This window comes from Anser brachyrhynchus (genome assembly GCF_964034855.1).
Source record: "Anser brachyrhynchus genome assembly, chromosome: 5".
In the NCBI taxonomy this organism is placed as follows: domain Eukaryota; kingdom Metazoa; phylum Chordata; class Aves; order Anseriformes; family Anatidae; genus Anser; species Anser brachyrhynchus.
The window spans coordinates 15,043,067-15,062,143 of NC_137699.1; the positions used below are offsets into that span (position 1 = coordinate 15,043,067).

The following is a 19,077-nucleotide window of genomic DNA, read 5'->3' on the forward strand; positions in this document are numbered from 1 at the left end:
GTCCTTCTCTGCAGGGCTGCTCTCAGTGCTTTTTTCTCCCAGTCTGTGCTGATGTCTGGGATTGCCCCAACCCAGGTGCAGCACCCTGCACTTGGAATTTTCAAACCTCATTAGGTCCACATGGGCCCATTTCTCAAGTTTGTCCAGGTCCCTTTGGATGGTATCCATTCTTTCTGTTGTATCAACTGCACCACTCAGCTTAGTGTCATAAAGTATGTTTGTGATCTTGTTTTTTTTGTTTGTTTGTTTTTTCCTCTTCTTATATTTATTATCAGTCATAATAGATGTTAGAGATTAATGTTGTGGGTTTTAATACAAGACTTACAAGGCTTATGCTAATGCCATCTAGACTGTTTTTATGTAAATTTTCTGAATGTGACTTACTTTCATCTCTGTCACTGCATCTGCAGATTCTCCTATTCATGTTATATTAATTCATCCAAGTTTAATGATTGGCCTGCCTCATTCACTGGACTTGCAGAATACATATGGAAGACCTCGATCAGGCCAAAACTCATTTCTCAGTCATGCCAAGAACATGTCAACATGTTTATTTAGCTCTTTGTGACCCAATGATCTCAAGTAAATCTATATATTTTTAGTTATTATTAATGGATGTTGAGATCTATTTTGTAAAGTTTAACAAAACTACTTATTGATGGTCTGTCCACCTATACTTTTAGTGATGAATGACTAACATACGTTTTCACAAATGCAGATGCAGGAAGAAAAAATGAATTTTACTGATGAACTGCTTTGAGTATTGAAAAGAAGAAAATATTGCACTTTCACTTTGTACCTTGCTGATAACTTTGATTCTAGCTCCTGCTAGAGTTTAATGCCTTTTGTTCCTTTGTAAATGTGGCAGTTTGTTGAATCCTGTTTGATGCTATTTTCTATTTTTCCTTATCATTTACTAGTTAGATAGTACTAGCAGAAAACCTCGCAACATATTTTACTAAAGAAAACTGGAGGTTTTGGATAGATATCTATGAAGCCAACTGCATTTGTCAATTCATTATTTAGATCCTCTGGAATGCCTCAGCTATTTCATAATGAAACCTGTTCCAACTTTCATTTAAATAATACAGTGTTACCAGATTCAATTCTCCTATTATTTTCATAAGCAATAGTGCTTATGAAAGCAATATTAATGTCGGCATTGTATAATGCGTAATATTTCTTAATCATCGTGAGGAAAAAATAAAAGTGTCTTGAGTTACCCAGTTTATAGGTTAATTGAACAATAATAGAGTTTTAGGGGTAACTCCTTATTCCATCTTTTGGCCCCCCAAGCTTACCTGTGCTTGACTGCATGTTGAGATGGTAAATTTTGCTTCTGACTTAGTTGTTGAAAATGTTTTATGCTTTGTGGAGATTATGATTCCATACCAAGATTTGGTTGCAGTTCATTGCTAGATGTTCTTGTCACAGTACACTTCAGTGAAATCTAAACGCAATACTTCTGACAAGGAACAATGTACGTACAAGATCAGAAAAATGCCTTGAAAGTTAGATGCTTAGGCATTTACCCAGTCTTGCTAAACATGCATAAATTGATTGGGAAAAAAAAAAAAAAACAGAATAACATTTGTGTTACTTTAGTTGTGCAGAAGGCTGAAAATACATAACTGATGTAGAGCTTCAGAAAGCACCCGATTGTGAAAGACTTCAATACTCCTTGCCTACTTAGATATTGTGTGTTTCACAATTCTATTGGTTACTAATTATTAGATTATAATTGTTTTACATGCAAATCATTTAGATATGGGAGTTATTCAACACGTAGCCTGCTACTGATATATCAATAGGAAATTTTTACCTCAGCAGATGAAGTACTTCTCAATACAAAAGATTCATGCAACATTGAGAGTTTTTAAATCCTCAGATAGAATTTTAAAGTGGTTTGTAATTGATTTCTAGGCCTTCTGTTGGGTTTCTACACCATTGTGAATTGTAATGTAGGGATAATTAGTAACTTTAATACTATAACTCCATGTTCCACCTGAATTTATTATAGAGTTACTGAAATATATACTATATTCTGGTACATAAAACACAGTTGCATTCATTGCTTTGGTGTTCAAATTAAAGAGAAAGCAGAGGATCCTAAAATTAGCAAATTCAAATTCAGACGTTTTTAGTACATCAGAATCTCAAGCATTTCACTGAGATTATTAATTTTAATGCTTAGGTGTGTTTTTTTGTCTTTTTTTTTGTGAGCAAGTGCAGCTAATATGAATATTTTTCATAGAAATTTTTTGAATATGAAACAGACCTGCTATGAACATAAGTGAATGTCTCATTGTGTGAGGGTTGTATTTGGACTAGATTTTCCAAAAGTGAATGTACGTTTGCAATTATCTATGACTCACAGGACATTAAAATTCTGCAGTAGATTAGTTTAATTGTATATAAAAAGTAAGAAAATGCAAAACTTAGAATAACTTTTCTAATAGCATTAGGAAAAAAAAAAAACACCCTCAGTCATGTTAACAGTACCACATTAACCAAACCAAGGGAAATCTTTAAAGCAATCTTTAAAGCATTTACTTATAAAAATTAATTTGAATTTAGAACATATTCCATGCTGAGTAGATGGAACTGAATCCTAACTGGGCTAAATACTCCATTCAAGTAGTTCAAAAAGTCTGAGGTTTAGTAGGAAACTGAGGGATTTCCAAACGCAAACCTAGGATGCTAAGTCAAGTTTTTTGAATATCACTACACTCAATGCCCTGATTGTCCTTTGACTTGTGAGTTGGCTTTTACAACATTTTAACATATAGTTTAAAATATTCAAAAGGAGTTATTGAGATGAACTGGTTAATTTTGCAGTGAATTTCTTGTTTAAGGATTATGGATACTGAAAGTAATGACTGAATAAGTGTTTTTGAGAACTGTCTATAACATAAGATTTGTAGAATTCTTTTCCTCCTTTTTTTTTTTTTTTTTTTTTTTAATGGGGAAATAGTCCTTCATTCCTTTCTCTGTCAAACATTTAGCAAGTGCCAATATCAGAATTTTTCTTAACTGCACAGAGTGTCCTAGTATGGTTGTATGTACACTAATACATTTGTTTTCATTTATCTGTTTTATTTGTTTCATTTATCTGTTCATGTATCTGTTTAAAATAATTCTACAAATGGAACATAATTTATACTTCAGTCTTATATAGGTATAGACATGGCTTCCTCAGCTGATACTATTCTAATCTAAATGTGATGCCAATTTAATGTGATATCTCATTTTTCTGTAAGTGTCCATAGATAATATGACCTAAAAGATTTGCTTATGTTTCCTAGATATTTTACATTAGAGTTTATATAACGTGTTTAAGTGTAGGTTAAGGCACTTGGCATTATGCATTTTCTCTCCATGGGCATTTCCTTTATTAAAGTTCAGTTTTAGGGACTATTTCCTCTTCATCAAGGCCAGGTTGGATGGGGCCTTTGAGCAACATGATCTAGTGGGAGGTGTCCCTGCCCATGTCAGGGGAATTGGCACCAGATAATCTTTAAGGTCCCTTCCGACCCAAACCACTCTATGATTCATTCTATTTAGGATTAAAAGATTCACATATTATAAGTGGTTAAAAACCTTGCACTATACAACGATACACAGCACTAATACTTTTATTAAACCCAGTGATATACTTAAAGATATCTTCAGACTGTGTTTTTTTTTCCTCCTAATAAAAACCACACAAGCATTTTCAAGGGAATGACAAAGACATTGCTGCAAGTAATGGTTATTTGTACCTTGTCATGCATCAACATTGTCACTTTGCAAATGTAGCATGAAGAGCTGAAAATCATCAGTCTGAGTCATATTCAGTGACTTTTTCCTCTCCCATCTTCAATTTTTGCTATAATATATATTATGTTTATTTCTCTCTTCCCTAAATTGCTGATCCAAATTACAACTATTAAGGAATACGGGGTATCTGGAGTGCATTGGTCAGAAGACTGAGTGAGAACAAGGATATAGATTTAAGCAAGTATGATTAAAATGGTGGTATGTGTTTTTTCTTCCTTATAAAACCCATTTTTTTAATATGGTTGAAGGAATGGGAACCAAACAATAAGAAATGTAGATGGAAAAGCACAATGTTAAGTACAGGAAGAGCCATCTGAGGGATGAGATTATAGCTTTGTTGCTAGAATGACAGCTATTTAACACTTAATCTGACAAAGTATTGCAGAATGGGATGTAGGAAATAACCATGAAGTATCTTAAGATGTGGACAAAACATTAATAAACTGATTCACATTTTCAAAAGTAATTTTTAAATGTGTACATGGCAATCTTAGCACATTAGTTTTCATGAACATGTTATTTTATAATTGCAGATGGAGTATCCGTTAATAGTTTGGGTATTGAGGTTATTGAAAGTGTTTAATATTCCACTTTTGAGTCTGTGCAAAGCTTCATCATTTTGAAAAGTACAAAATGTGAGTGCGTGCTTTTTTTTTTCTTTTGTGCAGAGATATAGAAATAGTTGATCTCCCAGTTCATCCCTTTAACTACAAAATCAAAAAGGAAAAGTATACTGTGATCAAATGAAAAAAAAAAAAGTTTCTCTCTTCCCTTCCTACTAAAAACAAACCATAAAAAATGTTTCAGACCTAGAGGCACATTTTGTGTGCTCTGAATAAAATATTTTCCTTTTATTTTATTTTATTTAGGATTTTTTTTTTTTTTTGTAAAATGAATTTTTAATCTCACTTCTGAAGTTGAATATTTTCTAAGTAGACCATCAGCAAGTGGCTAAACACCACACAGCCTCTCATTAGTTGCCCCCTCCACCACTGTGAGGTGGGAGAAACGGAAAGGAAGAGCAAAAGCAAGAAAATTTGTGGGTTGAGATAAAAGTTGTTTACTAAGTGAAGAAAAAGAAGAGAGAAAGAAAACAAAACACTCACCATCTACCAAAGGTAGACTGATGCCCAGCTAGACCATGAGCAAAAGATGGCTAACCTCCCTAAACCCCCTTTTCCCTTTTATGTTTGAGCATGACATTGTATGGCGTGGAATCTAACTGTGGTTAGTTTAGGTCGTGTCTGATTGTGTCCCCTCCCAACCTCTTTTGCACACTCCCTAATCTAATTCACTGGGGGGGTGCAGAGTAAGAAACAGAGAAGGCCTTCGTGCTGTGCAAACTGTTCAGCAATAGCTAAAATGTAAGTGTGTTATCAGTATTGTTTTGATCACACGTGAAACATGGCACCATATAAACTGCTGTGAAGAAAATTAACTCCATCCCTGCCATAGAATGCAATAGGTGTACAGAGCACCACAGGATGGCAATGAGGAGAAAGGCTTAGGAAACTGGCATTTGAGAAACAATTGAAACACCTGATGTTGGAAAAAGAACAGAAGGAAGAGAGTTGGAAATTGAGGAATGATAAAAGTCTTCAGCACATGAAAAGTTATTGGAAAGAAGGAGTGATCCCTGCTGAAGGTGGAAAGCATATGTAGCAGGTTTACTGTAGCAAGTTTTTTCAAGTTTAATATTGGGAATCACTTTATAATAGAGAGACTGAAATATTGGATTGTAAGGTCCAATAATATCTATCACCAAAATCTTTCTGAACAAGTTAGGAAAAACATTTATCAAAAAGGATGATGGTTGACCTTGTGAGAGGTGTAGAGTGGTGAAAAAGGAAAAAAATTACCTGTTGAAGGGACTGATTTTCTGAGTACAGAATAAGGTAAATGGGTTCTAGAGCTAAGGTAGTCTAGTTTTCCACTCCAAACTTGTAAACATACTTTACTTCTAAATTTCTAGTGTTACTTTTTTGTATTGGTATTCAAGGTACAAGCATGTTCGTGGTTCTGAAATTGTGAACAGAGTAGTTTGTACAAGCTCTCTCACTTGGAAATAATGGTAACATATTTCTGCTTTTTACAGCCTCTTTTCAGACTCTCACAATATATAAAACTGCAATGATTTTCCAATAGATTGCAAGACTGTCTTGTTTTCCTTAAACAGTGGCAATAATAGGATAAATTAATTAAACTGGTCACTTAAACTAATGACCATTGCTTTCAAGAGGCAAGTAAACTCTTCACGGTCATGTGGGAGACATTCTCTGAGAATGAAGTGCAAGAATAATACAAAGCCACTCTGAGATAAATATTCTGTGTTTTTTTATTATTATTATTATTTTAATTTTATTTTTATTTATATTTGTTTCCAGGGGACATGAATTGATTTTCTCTTGGGAATTACTTTATGCAAATTTTTGGAATGTGGCCAGTTCAACAAGTAGGTCTGTTCAAATTGGAGGTGTTTTTTTTTTCTGGTTCTAGTGGCAAGATATGTAATTCAAAGGCAGGTTATTGTTCTGCACAGAGGGAAGCAAATGCATGTTTATGACATCCTTAAATTTTTTCTCCTCCCCCGCCCCCAGCAACACATCTTGTTCATTTATTTAAGTGGCAGCTGAAGTGCGGAGTATTATACTGAATAAAGTGAAGGGCAAAATTAAACAATTAACTGTTCTTTCCAAGACAATGAACGTACCAAGTAAGATTTAGAAGAGATGGATATTAACCCTGTTTTTGTATGTAAATCATAGCAGAAAGAGGCAAGTGTGGTTGCAGAAAGTTTCTCTCTGCTGCTTTTTCCAGCCCCTTGAGCTCAAGTTATGCAAACTCATGTAACTTTCATGTTTGTGAAATAAATATATTTCCCATTGGGAAGTTCTGGAGAGCCTAGGAAATGAGGAAACATTCTTCCCTTCCTAGCCATCTTGTTAATGAGATTAAAAAAAAAAAAAAAAAAAAAGGCTACCGTGGATTTATGACTTTTATCAGGCTTTCCCTTACAAGAAACCACAACAGAACAACCTAAGCTAAAGTTTTTAGATATCATGCAGAGTACAAATTTCTTAGGCTTGATTCCACAGTAAAACTGAGCTGGATTTACAGTTGTGAAGAAGTAGGTAGGATTTTGACTGAATGTTTCAGTCTGTTTTAATCTGATACGATGTGACTCATAATAAAATGAGAGCCTGTAGCAAAGCAACTGTACAGCTCTTAACAGCATCACTGATACAATTGTTTTCAGTCTCTGAATTCAGTAAAAATCATGTGGTATTTGCATTTCTTCATTTTGTCTTGTACTTTTCTAGCAACTTGAGAATGATTCAAGAATGAATTGATTTGCATATGTCAGAATTCAAGACAAGGCTGGGAAATGTAGATAATGCATGCATAGAATGTGTGCTTTATAATATGAGGTCATACAAATACAAATGTTTGGAGAAGTTTGTGTGCAACCTTTTTCTGATACAAAGTGCCATTACATGGGAACACATTGGCTTTCATAAAAATGTCATTAGAGTGGTTACTGAGGGCAAGGGAGCAATCAAGAGTTGACTCATTCATTGCTGAGTTTACCCACAATGGGGACATGGAAGTTTATTTCTGCTAGCTTATTTGGACATTTTGGAATTTGAATTTCAGTCAAGGTTGCTGAACAGTTTATAAAGGCTTGTGCTTACATATTCTTAAAACTAGAAACTTTTTTCTTTGTCTCCTTATTATCCAGTTTTCTTCTTTGGCTGTGAATTAAGTTTTCTTCTTGCTTTAACTTGTGAAGATGTGAAGAACAATTAACAGAGGTCAATTTATAAAGTTATGCATGTCAGTTTATCCTACTTATTTTCCTCTACCAGTTGTGTTCTAGAAGAGTTCCAGGGCTGTGTTTTAGAGTTATGAAATCTTTTTTATTCTGTTGGGAATAATTAGCAATTAGTCTTGCTTTTTTTTAACACTTCATGTGAAAATTTTGATTCTGTTAAAAGTTTTTATTAGCTGCTGTTATTATTTTGAGAGCTGAAGGCAACGTATTCTAACACTTTAAATAAACCATTTAGTATAAATCATGTATAATCTTGTAGGCATAACTCAAAACACTGCTCTGCAATCTCACTCGTCTTCCACAAGACTGTGATAATGTCTTAAATAGATCGGGGAAAAAGGCATATGTAGCTAGAAGTGTATTCAACTGCATTTTACAAAGGTGTCATCTTTAATGAAGCTTGTGCAGAAAAAGTTCCTTGATGAGACAACATTAAATAAAAGATCATTTGGGAGATATTTACAGTACGTGGCTGTTCTTGTAAACAGGTAATAGGAAAGGGAACAATTTGGTTTCCTTTTGTTGTGGTTTTATAATCAGTTGGTTCTATTTCAGTTTCCTTAATGCTATGATAGTGCTGGCAGGCAACATAGAAACAGACTTCAGCAGTGTGCGACATCTCTATTGCTTGTCTGAACTTTGGCACAAGAATGACAGTTGTCGGGAAAGACTTGAATTTATATACTGATCCCTAATAGAGTTTTCATGTCTTCTGATAACTTCATTTTCTCATATGAAACCTGTTAAATTTTATCAGTACCTCAAACTTATTTTCTTTGGGTTAATACTTAGAGCCATATTTGCAGATAAAATTGGTCTGATTCTGCTTGATGGTAACAGACAAAAAATGTGTAAGTGTATATATGTATACAAAAGGTAGGTGGAAGTATAGTAGACAGTAATTTTATGTAAGGGAACAAATAATTCAGCTTTTCTAATGGAGGTGTTTCTGACAAAGTAATTGTGTGTACTTGCTTGTCAAATAGGAACAGACTAATAATTTTTAGAAAAGTCTTAGAATTAATCTTTAGGAAACTAATGGAATCCTACTTTAATAGTCATGCGCTGTGCTTATCCACTGACTATCTTACACTTTTTACTGTTTTTCAAGTGTCAATCAACTGCAGAATATTTTGATAAAATGTTTTGATCAATGAATTTACTTCTTAGTGCGTGTATATTCTATTATTACCTGTGAATAAATTGCATATTTTCTATCATTTTATATGGATTGAATCTGACTTTCTCTAATAAGAATATAAATATTCTTTCTCACATCAGTATGTTAGAGAAACCTTTATATTTCTTTTCAGTCATGATTAGCAAAAAAGTAGCTAGTTGGCATCTTTCATGAAACTTCTTTTTAGCTTGACTTCTTAAAATTCAGAAAAAATGTATCATATGTAATAACAGAATAAATTTATGTAGACCAGATTAGGCCAGTTTAATCTGGAATGTTTCAAAGAAATTTGAAATAAAAAATGCAGCTGCTTCTGACACAGTTAAGTAATAGTTCCACTGTAACAGGTATACTTTATGTGTATTTTAAAGACTAAAATTTGAGATGAACTTTTCCACTTGGATAATTCCATTCGTGCTAACTTGATTTTTGATATTGAATATGTCCAGGACATCAGAGGATCACAAGGAACAGCAGGGTATCAATAAAACTAAAAGAAAGTAACCAGATGTCTCACAATGCCCAGTCAGTGATATTGCACAGTGGCCATAACTTCTCTTAGCTAATATTTCTGGGAGACTGGATATACAAAGATGTTCTCTGTTCTTTTTTAATTCCTCGATCCCTCCTTTTCTGTATTTAGATTTGCCAATTTAATATTTTCATTCACATTTTAAAATATAATATTTATTTCCTTATGAAACGTTTCTGTCACATAGGTTAGTGCACTTGATAGTTTTTTTTCTCCGACATGTGCGAGGTTCCAAACTGAATAGGCATTTGTGGACCAGCTTTGCGATGGTGGATTCAGCACCAAGGAGTACCTAATTCATTCCTCCCTCACTGTTAGCTCCCATACCTAGCATTAATAACTGTGGAAAAATGCTCTGAGGGTGCTTTAATAATGAAATAGAATGCCGAGAGGTTGTGGGGTCGTGTAGGTTCAGGTCTCCACTGGACACGACCTTGAGCTACCTGGGCCTGTTTGAGGCAGGAGGCTGGACTGGATGACCCCTGGAGGTCCCTTCCAACCAAAATTATGATTCTATGATTTAATTTGTCCTTTTTAAAGACTAATAAAAAGGAATAAACCAGAATGCTATGCACAGAGCATGACACACTGAAATAATATAATTTCTCTCTCCTTTATTTGTCTTTAACTTGCTTGTTTGTTCTATGAAAAAGTGTAAAGTTGTTTTTTGTTGTTGTTTTTTTTTCTTACCAAGTTTTGCTAAGAATAGTTGGATAATAATTCTGAATATAAAGAAAAAATAATCATGGATGATACTGAGTTTCCTGAAAGAAATTGATTTGTTAATGAAAATATGAATGCATAAATACTTTCTAGTTTTCTATTTGATATTCATCCTGACCTTCTCATAACGCCTTTGCCAGCAGCATCATTGTCCTAATTTGTTCTCTTACTTTTCTCTAAGTGTTCAGTGAGGTAGGAAATGGTCAGAGTAGGAGGGACATGCTCTGTGCTGTTTAGAAAATTCCTAATGAAATTAGAAGGTTTAGTTCAGGTCCCTTAATATCACTGTCTTTTGTGTAATGATAAAAAAGATAATCTGCTGGTTGAATTCCACTTGCATAATTGTATTTTGCCTATTAAAATTTTAAAAGATTGAACAGAAATGCCTTTTTTTTTGATCTTATAATACTATAATATCTTAAAGGTTGGACTAGATGTTCTTAGAGGTTTTCCAACATAAATGATTATATGATTACTTACAAATTGATATTGTTGATAGGGGGCCATGACCATTAGCTCCTCCGTGAGTTAGTTTCCCAGGAATACTGTGAACCTCAATCATTATTGCTTAAATGTCACTCTAACAAGGAAGAATACAGTGTGTTTAATATAATTTCTTTTGTATCCTGTTATCCACAGTACTCTAAAAGTATATTAGCATGAGTGAAGTCTAGATGAGATTTGTAAGCAATGATACCAGCTGCTAGAAGCAAGAAGGCCTCACACAGTGCTGGTTGCAATGGCACTGCAATACTGCTTCCTGACCTGATAATAATGTTTGAGAACTATTTCTCTGAATTGCTGCTAAACTCTCATTTTTAGATTTATTTATTCTTTACTCCCAGTTAGAAGATTATTTTAGAGAAACAAAGAAGCCAACCAAACAAACAAAAACCCAAACAGAGAATGTGGCCATATATGGGGTAAAAAGAGAGAGAAGCAGAAAAATTGAAGGAGTTATCACAGTATTGCAACTTGCTAAAGGACAGGGGAATGAAAAGTGAATTTGCTTATTGCGATTTCATTTTCTGCAAATACTTGAAGAGGCAAATTTTAATGGAAAAAAGACATATAAAGCTTTGTTCATATAGGCTAATTTTCAAAGATATGAAAGCTGTTTTTAATTATTTATACGTGTAACTTGAAATTTTCTTCTTCAGGAAATTCAGGCTTCCTTATGTGTCTAATTGGCTCCTCTTCTTTTTTGTGTCTCTTTCTTTGTGTCTTTGTATCTAAAACTGGTCCGTGTATCTGACCTCCTTACTTTAATGCCTTATTTCTTTATATTCTTATAGGGTGATTTTAAATTTTACTCTTATGTTGCTTTTGACCTTGCAGCTTCTGCCATCTGTTATTAACCTTCTTCTTCAGTGCAAAGTGTTGTGCCGACCACTCACTGTTTGCACATTTGACCTGGTATTTGTTCAGATCACTTTATCTAAGACTAATAGATGTGGTTGAATAATATTAACTGAATATTTTACATACTGAATTCCGACTGCTTCTCAGGAAACCTTTACAAATATGTCTTGATTTGTAATTTTGTTAGTTGTTGGGATTCAGTTGATGATCCCCTAGCTTGTGCTGCCAGATCATTTCCACAATGAGCAGCAAACCTGTGCCTGGATTGTGACAGAGATTTTACCTCAAAATGACTTGTGCCTCTGCAATCCCTCTCAGTGCTGTTCAGCATCAATAATGTGCGTGCTCTCTGCTGTGCATTATGACAGTCTGACTGATGCACTACGCAATGAATAATAATGTGTCATAACTGCAAGTAGTTAGAGCTTCCTTCTCACTTCTAGCACCTTGCCTAAAAAAATCATCTACTCCTACACTGTTGTGTGACAAAGGGCTGGGGTATATTTATATACTTGCTCTCATTTAAGCAAAGCAAAAATCCTTGCCATTCTAGAGCTCAGAATACAGGTCTTCATCAGGATGATTGACTTATAAATATCTCATTTAAATGCTTTACAGAATCAATCCCAAAGGTGGGCATGGGTGTAATACAGAACTAGCCCAGAGCAAACATCAGTCAGTTTGTTAAAGAAGGAATGTATAAGATGGTATTTGAAGTTTTCTGCAGCAAGATAGTGGGGTGGTATTTCAGATATTGTCCGTCTTAGAAATTCTGGGAGGAAATTTGAATCTGTGAGTATATTAATTAATATATTTTCAGTCTACACAGAACAACCCCGGTCACTATGACAGACTTTTGTTTTGTTTTATTGACCGGCAGGATTAATGACTGATTTATAATCCTGCCATACTCAGCCTCCATCCAAATAACACAGCATACAAACTTTTGGTTTTCTTCTGTTCAAAGGAAGTAAGAAATAGAAATGAAGTCTTTAAAAAAAAATAGAATAGCCACCAATATCTTGTTATGATTAAGCTGACACAAATGGTACTGACTACTTGTAAGAAGTATTTCTTAGTCCTGTAAGTTATACGTGAACTTTACACATTTAGCACGTGTTATTAGCAGACAAACAAATGGTATTCTTGTTTGAAAAGCTTTTAAAGATGAAGACATACAAGACTTAGGTGATTAATGAACTTAAACTCTCTAAATCTCGAAATGTTCCAATCCACATGTTTACGCATTTGAATACCTCTTAAAATCTATACTAGAGGCTTTGTTTGTAGAATAGATTCAGTTTTGGTGTTGTTTTGATGTTGTTAGGCCTTTATACTTTAGCAAAAGAGAAGTTTATATTGGTGAATTTTAGCAAGCTCAAGTTCTTATATGTAAAGCATCAATTTAATGGAAACAATAACACTGCCTAGAAACTGGCGGAAAATCTTAGACTTAAAAGGTCAAGGATCAGTCTGCATCTACCTCTCATTCCATTGTATTCCGTTATGGATTTAACAAGCATATGCTATGTAATAAACACAGGCAACAGTATTTTAGAATAAATATATGAGAAATTTCTGTTTATTTTAAAAGTCACAGGTGTTTGAAAAAATATTTTATTAAAATATCTATTCCTGCAGTGTTTTGGACTGTAAAACAAACAAAAACTTAACAATGACAATATTTAAGCCTTACAATGTATCGTTATATATGTATTTGGGTACATACATGTTTATGTAGCTGTATAGATGGCAAAAACAAACCAATCCTTGTTTCTTATATCTGGGGAAGTCATGGAGAAAGGGAAAGTCATGGAGAAAGTGAATCATCTGTTTCAATGTAATCCTGTCATCTTAATAAGGATTTGAATTCTTAAGGGAATATTAAAGGAAAATACATGCATAAAAATAATCACTTTGGAACCAGTTATTTATTGATATTTATTTATCTTTGGTTTTATTTTCCTTTGAATGAAAGAAATAACTGTTGGAGAGAGAGAGAAGAGGCATAATAAGAAAAAAAATAAATAACAAAAATTAATAAAAACAAGCAAAACATGGAATAGCTTGTTCTACAAATTATCAAAATAGGAATACTTTGATATTATCAGTATTTTTGTTTTTAAATTAGTTTTTCTTTAATTATGCTATATCTGGGGAAAATTTTTAATACGAAATTAAAACAACTTTATACCTTTGCTTTTGGGAGAGTTTGTATTAAATGTGTACTTTGGACCTAAATCTCTCTTCTCTTCTAAATTTCTCTTCTAGAAAAGGGATTCTAGTAAAATATGCTTTATGTTCTTTAGGACCACAGATGGTTAATTCCCGCTTTTGGGTCTATGCTTTCACATAGAGAATTATCAAATGAGTTTTCCAAAACTCATGATTAATTTCAACTGACTCCTGACTTTGGAGATCCCATTTTAAAAGGGGTTGGATTAAAAATAAAATAAAATAAAAAAATGCTGTGCCTGCTTTTGGTAAAGATGCACTAGAGATATTTTTTAATGAAAACCCCTGTCCCTTGTCCTCCTGAGTTTCACCAAATATATTTGCACACATTTTTTTCAAACTTTGTAAACTTCAGTCCGCTATTCCAGTTTTCTTAGTAATCCCCCAACTTATTGTCCTGTAATATAGTACTGTAAACTTAGATGCCGCTACCACTTCTTGTCTGTTAAATGATAGTTTCTGCATTTTTTTCACAATGTTGAAGATCATTTCCACCTACATTCATAAAGGGGTATGAGGCAGATAAAATTGTTAGGAAATGCAGTTTCAGTCTAAACTAGAGAAAAAGCATAAAGAGAGAGAAATAGAGGGTACATACACACAGGTGAAAAGAAAGCAATTTTTACAGGTTTTAACCAAATTCAGACTCCTATGCATCACTACTTTTTTTTTTTTCCTAAAAAAACAACCCTATAATCATGATGTACAGCTTCTTAAATTAATGTTTTGTTCCTTGCAGGATTTTTATCCTCTTCATTACCAGAAATGCCCTTCAGAAGTTCTTCCTTAGATTTTGAAGATCAGATCTGATTCAATAAGGTAGGTTCCAATTTAAAACTCTACCATATCCATTGGGAAAGATGTTTGGAGAGATGATAAGAAAACTGAGTCTTAAGTATCATTGATGGAAAAAACTATTAAATATACACTTTAAATAATCAATATTTTTACCATTATTTTCACCAGTCACGACTGACAGGATTTCTTAAAATCTTATAATCATTTCTAATATACAGTCAATAAAGAGTGAGAAATATTCTTGGCCACAACTTTCTTTTAGAATTTCTTAGATTCCTGTCCTAAGGGAAGCAAAGATGTATCAAAGATGTATATGTATTAAATCTGTTTCCTCTTATTGCCTCCAAAACATAGATTTACATATTCCCTTGTAACTTTTCCATGGCTTAAGTGCAAATTCATTCTTTCCCTTATTTTGCTTTATGAAATGTATGTTCTGGAACTAATTACTATGTACTACTTACATATATTCTCTATAGAAGTAATACTTCAGTGGACTAGTTAGACCATTGGTTTGTTCTACAGTGATAGTAGCCAAGTAAATTCTAAAAGAATGTAAAGAGACTCGTTATTGTTTTATAGTTTTTAATCTACCTCTTCAAGATGACGCTGAAAGATGATTAGATAATTCAGGCTTTGTATGTTCTTTAAACAATGTACATTTTTCATGGGAATTAATATGAATACAGAGATAGCAGGGAGAGAATCTGGATGAGAAAATCCAGAAAGCTCAAGATGAAAGATGGTCTTTTTCCATGTTTCACAGCACTTATGAGCGTAAATATGGTGACTTCTGCCTTTATTCATTGATAGGTCCTAAATTGTTTTCTCACTTTTTCATCAATCTGAGTCAATGTCTATCAAAGTACATTTATATCATACCACATTCATAGATCTTTAATTATTTAATTAAATTATTTAATATCAAGTATAGATTTCTAGGGTACTGAAGAAAATAAGTGTGTGTTTGTTTGTTTGTTTCCCCCTGCTACCTCATTTTTTTCCTACTTGTTTGCATGGTATAGTGCACATCATATGTTGGTAAGGTGTCACATATGCACTCCAGCTGTGAAACTGTATACTCTCACCAGTCGTCTTAATAATGAGTCCATGCTGTTTAACATGTTCATTAAGTATTTTTTCCATTTTACAGGTAGCGTAAGAGGTGTACAGATAAATCAAATAATCTATCCTGAGAGCATGCAAGCACTCTGGAAATAAAATCCCAGTGAACCCTGGCTATAACTCTTTTGATGTCCTCTTCAGTGGCCACAGTCCTCCAAGGATTGATGGTAAGAAAATAGGTTATTATATACACTATGATTACACAGTAGTTATGTGGAAAATAGAATATATGAAAAATACAGTAAAGTGGAACTTTGTCTGATGTATAAAAATTGTATTTAAATAGACATTTAGTTGGAAGTTATTTAGAAAGTTATAAGTATCTGAAAATAGATGTTGGAAAGTTGTCTTCTTAACTACTGTAGTTTCTAATGAGTTGTTTGTGTATTTTTTTTCTCTTTTTTTTTGGCAGTGATGTCTGTCAGTGATCTCTTTGCATACACTATTTTTTCTACTCCCCACTTTATTGAAAGGTATAACTTTATCTGGGATCTTGAAAGGTTAAAGCAAGCTATTACCACTTTTTTTTTTTTTTTCAATGAAAATTTAGAAATCTGCCATGTTACTTTTTTCTTGGCTCAGAGTTCTTTTCTGAAGGGCTTTTCCCCAAATCTAAATTTCACTTTGAATTTATAGACATGAGGATGAGGCAGAGCAATATGGCTGCTAGGTTGTTTCTCATTAAAGCTATGAAGCATATGTAGTTGAGATTATATTTTCAATAAATGAAAATTTTGTTTTCCAGTCACAATAATTCCACAGTAGAAGAAATTAAGATGTCCAATACATTCATCTCTATGTCAGAGTATCATGGTCTCACTATTTATAATTCACTGAAGAAAAAAATGGTGTCACACAGTAAAGATATTATTTCCAAAGTGATGCATCATTCATGTCCAACTCTAGTTGTCTCTATTCTTAAATTTTATATTCTTATATAAAATCCAATTTAAAACTAACAGTAAAATATCTGTGCTTTTCCATTCTGTTGACATTTTCTAAACCAAAATGCATTAGATGGGGTGTGAAAATACAATGAACAACCATGCTCAATTGTCATTTACACCTCCATTAATCCAGAGAGACTCCATTGAAATCAAACAAATTATTCTTCCCTGTGGAGTGAATTTCAGCAGTTTAATGTCAGTGACACTCTGTCCTGCAGAGGAGAGAATTTCTCTAGAATCAAATTCTGTCTTAAATTAGTTCCATAGGAATGACATGATTTGAGCCACTTTTTCAGGGCTGTTTTAGAGGAAAGAGTGTTTCCTAATGTTCAGACAAATCCTATGTTTCAATTTGTGCCTATTGTCTTTTCTCCTATGCACCACTGAAAAGAGTCTGTCTCTTCATGTATACATTGATGAGATTCCCCTTGAGCCTTCTCTTATCCAGATCTCTCAGCCTGTCCTCATAGAAGACATGCCCTCGTCTCTCTTTTACTGGGCAGCCCAAAGCTGGACACAATACTCTAGGTATGGCCTCAGCACTGTTGAGTAAAGGGAAGGAACACTTACTTCCCTTGACTTGCTGGCGGCACTTTGCCTAAAGCAGCCCAGGATACCATTAGCTTTCTTTGCAGCAAAGGCACACTGCTGACTCATGCTCAACTTGGTGAATTGGTTGTCTCTGCTGTAATGGAAACACTGACAATACTGAATTCAGATCCATAAAATGGAAAGTCTAGAAAGTCAGCGTTGAAGCAAGTTGCCATTCAGTTATAGATTGTTGACATCAAAGATGTTCCTAACTTTATTTTTTAATAGGACAAATTGTAGAACCATTCTAAACTTGTTCTGCTAACCCAACTGGACAATGAACATGCAAAAAATCTGAGACTATAGTTCCTTTCAAATGTAAACAACAAAAAACAACATTCAGCTTCATCTTTAACAAAAATAATAGGTACTATGATATTACAGAAAGATGGATTTATTAAACAACACTTGAACTTCCTACGTGCTGTGCTTTTACCCAGATCTTCCCGAAAGGATAAACTTTTCTTTTACTTCTCCCAAACGTATGTGACCAAGTAGAAGTTACCTATAAATTAAAACTTAAAACTAGAACAGTAAACATTAGAACAAAAATATGTCAAAATTAATCAATGAGGAAGCATTATAGTCAGTTGATAGTTTTGATGGTTATGCACCTAATGTTATTTTTTCATACTAAAAGAATTGAACAGTTATCAGTGACATCACATATACATGAAAACATGTACCATGAGCTTCAGTCACATTAGAGAAGTCAATCACCCAGAGACATTCTTTCTGATACATATTTTATATAGTCTGAGATTTTTAGCATCTCTTCAATCCCTAAATTAATTAGTGAGCTAGATCCCTGCAGACAAAAGTAAGTTTGTCAGCATTTTATGTTCTCCTTTGAAAGCAGTAAGCTATAAGAAGATGCAAGTACTGCCTCCGCATGCAAGCAGTTTCTTGTCAGCAATGTTTAATAAATAGAAAGAATAATATGTTTCACAGCTTCATTTATGATTTCTTCATATTTAAGAGGAAGGCAGGGCTGTCATTGGCTTAGAACAACTTGTAACCTGCTTTTCACTTTGTGTAAACAAAATGGTCTGGTTTTACTCTTTTCTTTACAATTAGTTTATTCTTATTCCATTTTAAGATTTATCTTCTCCTTTTTATGTACAGGTTAGAATTTGCTTTTCCTAGACTTTAGTCATGTTTCTTCTACTCCAAATGACTGACAATTCTGTGTCTAGTCTTTTTCATTAGACTCTTCCAGTGCTAATCACAGACAGAAGTTCAGTTCTTTAACTTTCATCACCTGTCAGTAAGGAATTCTTATGACAGCTGGTTGTTGTCCATGTTTATTGTGCGAACATTTGCCAGTAGATACATTTGAGATTTGTTTTCACCATCATACTCAGGATCAGGCAAGCTGGCCCCATTAGCTGAAAAAAAAAAAAAAAAAAGTTCCCTGGCCAGTCTGTGTTTAGTTTTTTTTCATAGTTCACTCTTTTGACTCATGATGATCTCAGTCCAGAAAAAGAACCAGGATCCAGTGACCTCCACTGTGTGGCTGGGATTTTGTACCATAGTGGCCAGGGCAGCTTCCAAGGAGAAGACCAGGTAACAGCCACTCTTCTTATCACTCGTCTTCCACCTGAGTGTGCCTAATGGTGGGGCACCCATTTTGGATGGGTCTGGGAACTGATACGATGTTTTTCTTGCCCAGAAAATCTGCAAAATAAAAGATTGAAGGCAATGTACAAACAATACACTTGAAGGCAAGAACATGCAGTGTAGTACGTTAAAAAGTCACACACAAACATTTCTGTCCAGCCTTTCATTCCAGCCTCTTAACAGTGATACCCTTCCAAAATTTGATTAGTGAATGACTTATTGTGATAATGTTTAAATATTTGTTTTAAATAGGTTTGACACATAGGTGGCACTCATGCTTGAAAAACAGATAATACAATTATATTTTGGATTT

At 33.8% G+C, this 19,077-nt stretch overlaps 1 protein-coding gene across 16 annotated transcripts in view; it reads left to right on the top strand.

Moving 5' to 3' along the window:
* LRRC4C (leucine rich repeat containing 4C) overlaps positions 1-19,077 on the top strand; it is a 515,374-nt gene that overhangs the window by 402,243 nt on the left and 94,054 nt on the right. For 14 of the 16 annotated variants that reach the window (XM_080594596.1, XM_080594586.1, XM_080594588.1 and 11 more), the window contains 2 exons: positions 14,423-14,502; positions 15,635-15,773. The gene's annotated coding sequence lies outside the window, so the exon portion shown is untranslated. Of the gene's footprint in view, positions 1-3,996; positions 4,018-6,250; positions 6,276-14,422; positions 14,503-15,634; positions 15,774-19,077 lie in introns of those variants that run through there. The other 2 variants (XM_080594600.1, XM_080594590.1) reach the window with 2 other exon arrangements.